This window comes from Prionailurus viverrinus, chromosome D3 (assembly GCF_022837055.1).
Source record: "Prionailurus viverrinus isolate Anna chromosome D3, UM_Priviv_1.0, whole genome shotgun sequence".
Lineage (NCBI taxonomy): Eukaryota > Metazoa > Chordata > Mammalia > Carnivora > Felidae > Prionailurus > Prionailurus viverrinus.
This window is the reverse complement of record NC_062572.1, coordinates 21,500,270-21,510,268: the sequence shown is the minus strand read 5'-3', so window position 1 is coordinate 21,510,268 and position 9,999 is coordinate 21,500,270. Positions and strand designations below refer to the sequence as shown.

At 49.6% G+C, this 9,999-nt stretch overlaps 1 long non-coding RNA gene across 1 annotated transcript; it reads left to right on the top strand.

Annotated features, from left to right (window-relative positions):
* The first annotated feature begins 831 nt into the window (after nucleotides 1-831).
* On the top strand, nucleotides 832-8,317 carry LOC125148967 (uncharacterized). Its single transcript, XR_007145743.1, has 2 exons — nucleotides 832-1,050; nucleotides 8,188-8,317. It is a non-coding gene; the product is annotated as an uncharacterized LOC125148967 (long non-coding RNA).
* Nucleotides 8,318-9,999: the final 1,682 nt, after the last annotated feature.

The following is a 9,999-nucleotide window of genomic DNA, read 5'->3' as shown; positions in this document are numbered from 1 at the left end:
TCACTGGATCCTTGTCAGAGCACCTGCTGCTGTTGCTCCTTCCCTCCTAGAATGGCCTGCAAGTTTGTCCTTTGGGCGCTGAGGTCAGTGTCATACTCAAGGCTCCCGCAGACTTGGGTCTCTTTGCTGGGAGAGCACATCCTGGAAGGAATCACTGCACATAGTATGAGGAGAGCTAATGTTTTCAACAAGCAGACATAGTGACAGATGACAAAGATTTTTTTGCGTAACGCCCCGAGGAATACACACAACTGTTTCTCCCCACAGCCTGAACAGAAGCTCTCCCTCTCTCCTCAGTGCTGCGGGAAAGTTAGAAGAAGGTGAGCTCTGGAAATCGGGAGAAATCACGTAGCAGGAAAGGACACAGAATCCTACACAGAAGGGTCCACGTGTCTGGTGGTACTCATCATTGCACTGGGCATGATCTTGATCTAAGTGGACTTTTGGTAGAGACACCACCTCCTTCCTGACCCATGACCCATACAGGCGGCCATGGACTGACTCTCCCTGAGGAGTCTGAGTAGAGCATCCAGTCTGGCTTAGGTTATGGGAGGTTCCCTAGAGGGACACCTGGACTGACCCTTGTCGGGGTACAGTGGGCAGTGCAATGGGGGCACAGGAGCTCTCTTTGGTGGACTTGGCTACCAGTTCAAACAATGGCGGCTCTGAGTCCGAACACCAGGGGGCTCACAGGACCCATTGCTGTGGGTTCAGGGCTGATGAGAACTGAAACTTGCCACCTGTACTGTCAGTGCCCCCTGCACATGGCTCACAACTGTGTCCTCCTCACCCCTTGGCCTGAAACAGCCCCCCCTCGACCAGCCCCCTGACATCCTCAGGCAGAGGGAACTGACACAGGCCCAGGGAGGGGTCAGAGAGCTGGGGTCTCATTTGCATGGAGGGGGCCCTCCCTCCCTCAGAAGATGAAGAGGGGAAGGGAGAGGTTAGGGGAGGCTCTGCTCAGCCGTGAGGCACAGAAGACAGAATCGGTGATGACCACCACCATGGCCTGGTCTCCTTTCCTTCTCACTCTCCTCGCTCACTGCACAGGTGACTGGGTGAGGGCACACTGGAAGGGGATCTGGGAGGACATGTGGGTCCTGCTTCCACTGTCTTGTGTCCAGACCCCAGCATCACCCTGTCTGTGTTTCTACCCCTTCCAGGGTCCTGGGCCCAGTCAGTGTTGACTCAGCCGCCATCCGTGTCAGGGTCCCTGGGCCAGAGGGTCACCATCTCCTGCACTGGAAGCAGCTCCAACATTGGGGGTGGTAATTATGTGAGCTGGTACCGACAAGTCCCAGGAACGGCCCCCAGTCTTCTGATTTATGAGAATAACAAACGACCCTCCGGGGTCTCCGATCGATTCTCTGGCTCCAAGTCTGGCAGCTCAGGCTCCCGGACCATCACTGGGCTGCAGGCTGACGACGAGGCTGATTATTATTGTGCATCATGGGACGATAGTCTCAGTGCTCACACAGAGCTCCAGGCCTGTGGGGAAGTGAGACAAAAACCTGCTGTCCCCACTGTGATGGTCTTTTCTTGTGTAGCTCCCACCTTCTGCTTCCCTCTTTGTTTGAAGCAACACAGCTGCTTCCCCCTTGACCTAATATTGAGGCCTGAAACAAAACCCAACGAACCTCCTCTAGTCTATGTCCTTTTCCTGTCAATTCTTTCCCCAAAACCTGTCCTTATAGGCACACATTTTCTGTTTCATACATGCTGAGCAGAAATTCCTGGATGCTGGGGCAGGTTTTCCACGGGACCAGTGTCCCTGAGGGTTGTGCCTGTCTGCTACGCCTACCATATGACGATACCACACACTGGATGCCTACACCAAAGATAGTGTATTTCTCTCAGTTTGGAGCCTAAATGTCCACGTTCAAGGGGGTGGCACGATTGATTTCCCCTGAGGTCACTCTCCTTGGCTTGCAAAGGGTTACATTCATCCTGGGTCCTCACGTGGCATTCCCATGTGTGCTCACCCATGCTGCCTCTACCTCTTCTGTGAAGACGCCAGCCCTGTTTATGGGGGCAACACCCTTTTAAACTCATTATCCACGATGACATCTTTTAATGCCTTTTCTCAGTCACAATGTGGGTTCGGGTTTCCATACAGGGTTTTGAGGGACACAGATGAGTTCATATCATGGTGTCAGGACTGACCCGGACACACAGTACAGCTGTGTCTGACTCAGGAAAGTCATTGTCCACATGATATGCATGAATGACATTTACTGAACCCTCACTACATGACTTCTGTTGGTTTAGGAGCTCAAGTCGCAGTGCAGAAGTGACGGGGAGTGTCCCCAGGCTCAGGGAGCCGACACTGTCTGGGGAAGAAAGGGAACACACAAGCAATACATTGTGCCTCACCCTGACTTCTCACATGAGGACCGAATGTCTCTGCAGGCTCCGGTCACACCCCCACGACACACCCTGTGCATGACACAGACTTGTTCTCCGTCTCCCACCGATCAGCAGCCTCAGATTTCATGTGACTCGATCACATCACCCCTCCATCTGCCCTGACGCTATTGGGAGACTAGGGAAGGGATTGTGGGATTGATTTGGTTAACACAGTGTGTGTCTTGTGGGAATTGAACTCAGACCCTGACTAACCACGTAGCTTGGAAGTTTGGGGTCCAGATCAGAGAGGCAGATGATAGAACTTTGAACAACCAGGTCCCACCATATGCATCGTCTTCCCTCCATCCTCTTTGTAATTCAGGTTGGGACATGCTCTGTGAGCTCCGGCATCTGCGGAGGAGAAACAGGCCAGGTGGTTCCCATCTCATAAAACTACTGTAAGAAAACAGTCACTGAATTCAGGTAATAACCTAAAAGGTAATTTGAATAAATTACCTGCCCCCCCTTGCTCACACTCTGTCTTTCTCTGTCTCTCAAAGAAGAATAAACTTCAAAAAGTTGTAAACTACAATAAAAGAAAAGAATGGTAAAGAAAAGTATATCTTGAAACAATGCAAGGACAGAAAGATGTGGTTATATAAGTGTCACGTAAAGCGAAGGACTTGGCGGTTACAAGGGCTGAGTGCAGAGAGGGGGCAATGGCCTGACTGCTGGTGCGTCAGGTACCCTGAAGGTGCCCATCCTGCCATCCACCACCTGACCACCCTGCCTGCCCTCCAGGCCCCTCTCCATCCTGCAGCAGCTCCCCGGGGGAATCGGCTTTCTCCCCAGTGCACCCCCATCCTGCACCATAACCAGGGTATCCGGGAGGCCAACCCCTAGGTCCCTACCTGCTCCCTACCCCCCACCTGCTCCTGACATCCCTCCTGTGAATCCCTTGGCACCTGGCATGGTAAGACCAGGAATGCTGATGGAAAGAAGATGTGGAAGAAAATGAAGAAAGTTCTTACAGATATACAAAACCACAAGCATGGCAAGCATTCCTCCTCCTCCTCCTCCTTCTCCTTCACCTCCTCCTCTTCCTCCTCCTCCTCCTCCTCCTCCTCCTCCTCCTTCTCCTCCTTCTCCTCGTCCTCTTCTATAGCACTGTTTCTGACTGAGTACAGGGCCTGGACCCTTTCCTCAAGCCTTTCTGGTTCTGCTCTCCGACCAAGAATCGGATGCCATCTTTGTACTGGGGAAAATTAGCCCCATCCCCCTCCTCCTTCACCCTCTCTGAGCCTTACTCTGCTGTTCAGCCATGACTGGCCGGGGTAATTGGGTAAGAATGACCATGGGTTAGTAAAGACTGTCTTCTCACTACTTGGATGGACATTTCAGCTGATGAGTTTAGTAGAACTCTTTTTGGCAAATGATGAGACTTCGGAGCTAACTACTGAAGACGAGTATAAGAGGTGTCAGATGTGATTTTTTAGCCTTTTTTGCAATATTCGTGGTGTTGTGGGAGGTGATATGGAGTTTTAATTATGGAAAAGAGAAACTCTACCACTGTAATGATGGGGGGCAAACGTTGGTCGTTTACTGGCAAATACACATCCCAGCAGGACTTTACTGACCCTACTAACTGGAAGGTTGCTGGGAAATGGAGTCCATTGGGTTGATAAGCTCGGCCTGCCCTTTTGGAACCTAATCTCACTGGCATCTCTGGCCCTTCGCTTTCTCCAGCTCTCATTTAATCCAAATAAAGCTCTTTATCCAAGGAAGAAAGGAAGGGAGGAAGGAAGGAAAGAGGAAAGGGAGAAAGATAGGGAGAGAAAGAGAGAGAAAGGAAAGAAAAGAAGAAAGAAAGGAAGAAAGAAAGAAAGAAAGAAAGGAAGGAAGGGAGACAAGAAAGGGAGACAGGAAAGGAAGAAAAAACAAATGAGAGGCAACTACTCCCACTGACCCTTTAAATTTCCTCTGTGCTCAGAGTCAGACCCTCAGACCCTCCAAGGTCTCCAAGGCCTCCCTGTCTGATTCTCACCGGCAGTCCTGAGGGTGACAAAGACAGCTTTCTGTCTCAGGTCCCCATGGGCCTGCAGCAGTAAGTCAGAACTGATGCTTCTGCCCCATGTTGAGCACTAACAATATGGCTCATCCTCAGGCTGCAGGCTGCAGGCTGAGAAGGTCCTAGAGGCCTTGTTCCCAGAGTGGGAGCCAGAGAACGGAGCTGAGATCTCCGAGGGCCCATTTGTTCTGAGCTCCACAGCTGTGGTAACGCTGAGAGAAATCTCTTGGAAGCAGCCCACATAATTTGCTCCAACACTGTTGCTAACTCCCGTACAGGTGAGGGTCACCTTCTGCCCCTGAAACCCTGACAGGGAGGCCTCCTGTGTCGGGGCACACTGTGCACAGGACCCTGCAACAGAACAGTGGAGACACGGACAGGCAGGTCCTGAGGGAATGCCTCCAGCTTGTTCTTCAAAAGAGGGGAAGAAGGAGGCCAGCACACCCCAGCCCATAATCACTCGCCTTGCTTTCCACAGCCAGTCACCTAAGCGGAGAACGAGGGGGGTGAGGAGGAGAGGGGTCCAGGTCAAGGTGGGGACAGCCCAGGCTGTGCCCCTGACGGAGCCCACCCACCAGTGAGAGAACTGCACAAAGCCTCTCTCATCCCCTCCCTACTTTGGAGAGCAGAGAGGAATCCTTCATGCAAATCACTCCCCTCCTGGGTCCCGAAACCTACTCACTGAATATGGTGACAGCTGAGTGTGGGGTGGGGCTGGGGAGCCAATCGTGGTCCCCGGTGAGCATAGAGCAGAGGGTACAAGGCAGGGTTCCAGGACTGGGTGCCCAGCTGAGACACCCCTCAGCCATCCCTGCACCTCCCCCAATGCACAGGGACAGACCTCCAGCGCCCCCTGTTGTCTCAGAGTTCAGACTCACTTAGGACTGGGAGAAGGAACTGGAGTTGAGCAGAGAGAGGGACCCTCTGGACTTGAGCCTGCCTGGCACCCCACCCATCCCTACACAGGGGCGGGGGCTTCTGATCCCCCAAATGCGACCTCCTATGTGGCAGGCATCACCACACCTCAGTCCTTATTTCAGAGCTCTGGCTTCCTCAGCATGAATCACTCTGTGCCCCCCCACCACTTAGATAGTTGTGTTGTTGGGACGTCAGGTGAGTGACCCCCTCAGGCAAGTTGTGTCCTGCACTGAGGGATGAGAAGGGCAGAGGGCAGGCTCACCACTCCACGGGCTGTATCAGGAAGGCCTGAGGAGACATCCCATCTCTTTGTCATGTCAGGTCACTTCCCACCCAGGCAAGCCAGTCCCCATAATCCTCTGCACCTGAGCCCATCCTCACACTTGTTGGGGCAGGCTCCATTAACAAGAATGCACATGAGATTCTTCAAGGACAGACTGTAATTAGAAACAAGGGGCATGTGCCTCTCACGTTGCCTTTTCCCAAGAGCACCCATAGGCGATAGTCAGCAGCACAGTCATCCCAGGATGCAGCCATAAAGCCCCAGTGGTGAGGGAGACACTGGAGGTGACTGGGTCCCCGGCACCAGATGGGTTTCCCTTCCAGACGGGACTGCATATTTGGGAAAACACAGAAGCTTGGGAATTGTAAGGACAGAGCTCATCCCATGACTCAGAAGTTCCTGGTGCTCTAAGCCCTCCTTTCTCAGTGTGCAATGTATTATAATTACTCACACCAGATCCTTCTCTAGTCCTTCTGTGTGTCACACAAGGTTCTACTCCTCCTGTAAATATTCACACAATAGTTTTCCCCAGTACTCATCTAATCCATCTCTGCACTGTTCATGACATACATCTAGGATATATCTTCTGGGATTTATATCATATATATATGTATACATATATATATGAAACACAAACTACGTATATATAAACATGAGATATTGTTATGCACACACACACACTTCTAGTCATCGACTCTCGGTTAACATAGAACCGTGTCCTCTAATCCTATAAATATATAATGCTTCCCATTGAATACCTCCCATGAAACATCTCCTCCTTGTCTGTCATAGTGAGTCAGATGAAAACCCAACAGGCTCCACGACCCTGACAGTTTTGTTTGTCCTTGCAGCACTGAGTGTCTGCAGCCTACCGGTACTTAACTGGTGCCCAGGAAAGGTTTTTGAATTAAAAAGAATACATCATTGTATAAAAAAAGAAAAAATACACATATCCACATTCTTTACCTTATTTCCAAAACTAGTACCTCTTCTTTCGTTTGAATCATCATAATCCATCCACATTTTTAAGCACAGAGATGGAGGTCATCTTATACAAACACCTAGACCTCACACACATCCTCCAGGTAATTCCTAAATCCAGGGATCTCCACAATAAATATAATGCTAACATGTCCACACTACCCAACGCACTCTATAAATTCAATGCAATCCCCATAAAAACTCCAATGACGTTTTGCACAGAAATAAAAAAAAAACCCAAATTTTGTATAGAACCAGAAAAGACCCCAAATTGCCAAAGCAATCTTGAGAAGGAACAAACCTCGAGACACCATACTTTGCACTTTCGAATTATATTACAAAGCTGTAGTCATGAACACCAACGTGGTATTGTTCTCGAGAGACACATAGGTTGATGCCATAGAATAAAAAGACCAGAAAGTCATTCCAGTTCCTCTTGACCACCAGGGAAGACATAGGCTGAAAACGGTCCTTTGCAAGGTCTCCGGAACAGAGCTACCATGGATTTGGGAGGGAATTCAGAACGAATATACATGGATCCTAGAGCAGATGCACCAGATGGGATGCTTAGGATCTCACTGCTATTTCCTGATGCACTTTGGGAGAGAAAACTGGAATGACTCAGACATGTGACAATGAGCACATTGACATAGAGGCCGGGATAGAGTGTGAATCAACACACTCCATCTGGGTAAGAAGCACGTGTAAAGAATAATCTCATCAGGGTCAGGTCCCATCTGCCAACGTTCCCCATGGGAGCTGCCCTCTGCTCTCTGCTGCTTCCTGCATTGGCACAGGTGCCTGGAGCCCTGTCTCCGCTGTTGTATCCAGTTAACTCCTTCCTCTATTGGTACACATTTACTGTTAGAGGAATGTGTGTAGAGACAACTCTTCAGGCCTGACCCATTAAGTGTCAAGGGAGCCATGGACAGGCTTACCCCCAGGAGTCTGAGTAGAACAGAGAGTCTGCCCTGAGGTGATGGGGGGCCACGTGAGGAGACCTGGTCTAACACTTAGGCAGAGGAGAGTGGCTAGAGCAGTGGGAGGCAGAAGTGGTCTCTGATGGGCTCTGCTCACGTCATACAATGGCATGTCTGTGTCTGGACGCTAAGGGGCACTCAAGGCCTGTTTCTGAGGGGTCACGGTAGATCGGAGATGAGAACTGCCACCTGCCACTGCCTGTGCCCTCTGCTCAGGCCTCACATCTGTGACCTCCCCACCCCTGCCCTGAAATTGCCCCCACCCTGCCCATCCCCCTGACATCCTCAGACAGAGGCACCTAAAGAAGTCAGTGAGGAGCCAGAAAACAGGGGGGTCGCATTTGCATGGTTGGGCCCTCCCCCTCTCAACAGATCAAGAGGTGAAGGGAGAAGTGAAGGGAGGCTCTGCTCAGCTGTGAGGCAACAGAAGGCAGGATCGGTGCTGACCTCCGCCATGGCCTGGTCCCCTCTCCTCCTCACCCTTCTCGCTCACTGCACAGGTGACCTGATGTGGGGACACGGGAAGAGGTTCTGGAAGCACAAGTGTGGGCCTGATTCCTCCTCTTGTCACTAGACCCCAGGAATAGCCTCTCTGTTGTTTCTCTTTCCAGGGATTTGGGCTCAGTCGGGGCCGAATCAACCATCCTCAGTGTCTGGGGCCCTGGGCCAGAGGGTCACTATCTCCTGCACTGGAGTTGATAGTTACGTTGGTTGGTACCAACAAATCCCAGGAATGGCCCCCAAAACCATCATCTATAATAATAACAACCGACCCTCCGGGGTCCCTGACCGATTCTCCGGCTCCAAGTCTGGCAGCACAGGCACCCTGACCATCACGGGGCTCCAAGCCGAGGACGAGGCTGATTATTACTGCCAATCGTGGTACAGCAGTGCCAGAGCTTACACAGTGGTCCAGGCCTGTGGGGAAGTGAGGCAAAAACCTAGTTACTCATCTGTAAGTAGGGAAACACATCAGCAGGTGCCTCCTCAGCTTAGCCTGTGATTCTGCTCATTTTGTGACTGATGACTTGGACGCAGGTCCATGCAAGGGCACCTCCCATGAGTGAGGTTCCTCCTGTCCTTTCTGTCCTCAAAGTCACGCTCAGAAAACCCTCTCAGAGTCTTGATGGAATAGAAATCTCTTGTTTTCTCAGCTGAGGTATTTTACTTCTAGGCCAGATCATATCAATTTTTCCTTCTGATATAAAAATAAATGAACCATTTTTGTTTTTCCTCTGAACTCTACCCATGTGGTGCCTGGAAAATAAGTCAGCCTTATTTGCATATGGTACTATTATCTCCATGGCAGTGGCTAGTCTCTTCTTCTTATCTATTATTTTTGGAAAAATGCCAATTTAAAATGATAAAATTATGAGGATAAGTTTCAAAAATTTCGTCCATAGGAAAAACCCTGTACTTCAATGTTTATAACAACTTATTCCTAATCACGAAAGCCTGAAAGCACCTTAAACTTGGCACATGGATATTTATTCTAGGTTTAAAATAATCACCCAAACCAGGAACCAACTAAGAGGTCACCAAGGAGGTGCCACTTTTATAATAATTTGATAATTACATCCAACATTGGAAGAAGCAAAACTCTGCCAACATCTTTGGTCGCGGGGGTGCTAAACGCTGAAAAAGAATGAATCATGTGAACAGAGGAAAACACTCTGAGCCACAGATTATTCCATATGATACTAATGACACTTAAATGACACTCTGTCATTGTCTGTCATTGTCTCCCAAACAAACGCAAACAAATCAGTGCACAACCACCACACATACCCATGTGTGCACACACACAAGGACAGGGTGTGTCTGGGAGCTCACGAGCCAACCTAAAGGGCCCCCATGAGGCAAAACTAGAAGATTTCAACCACAGGAACATAAAGGTTTGGGTTGTAACTCAGTGTCTACACATATGTCTGCCGTCCATATTGTTAACTGATGGTATAAATAAATGGAATCAGATGAGACACATTCCCATCCAGAGATTTCATGCAACAGGTGTAAACCCTTGGCTTGAATGACGTCAGGCATAACCCCCACTCAGTAAGTATGCACAAAGGCACCAACAAGAGGGACAGTCTGAAGAAGTGTCACAGTAAGAGAAGCTTAAGGACAATTCACAACTCAATGTCACAAAGAATCATTAACTGGATCATACAACAGAAAAGGGACATTAGGTAAAAAGTAAGAAAATCTGAATAAACTGTGGATATTAATTGTTACGTGTTGAACTGTGTCTCCACTAATTCATGCGATTAAAAGTTCTAAAAACTCCCATATTTCAGGATGAGACCTTATTTGGAAATGAGACTGTTGCAGATGTAATTACCAGGGTGAGACCAGTAAAGTGTAACTGCATGTGTTCTAAGCTTTCTCTGTCTTTGTGTTCCCTCTGACTCGGCCTGCAATGA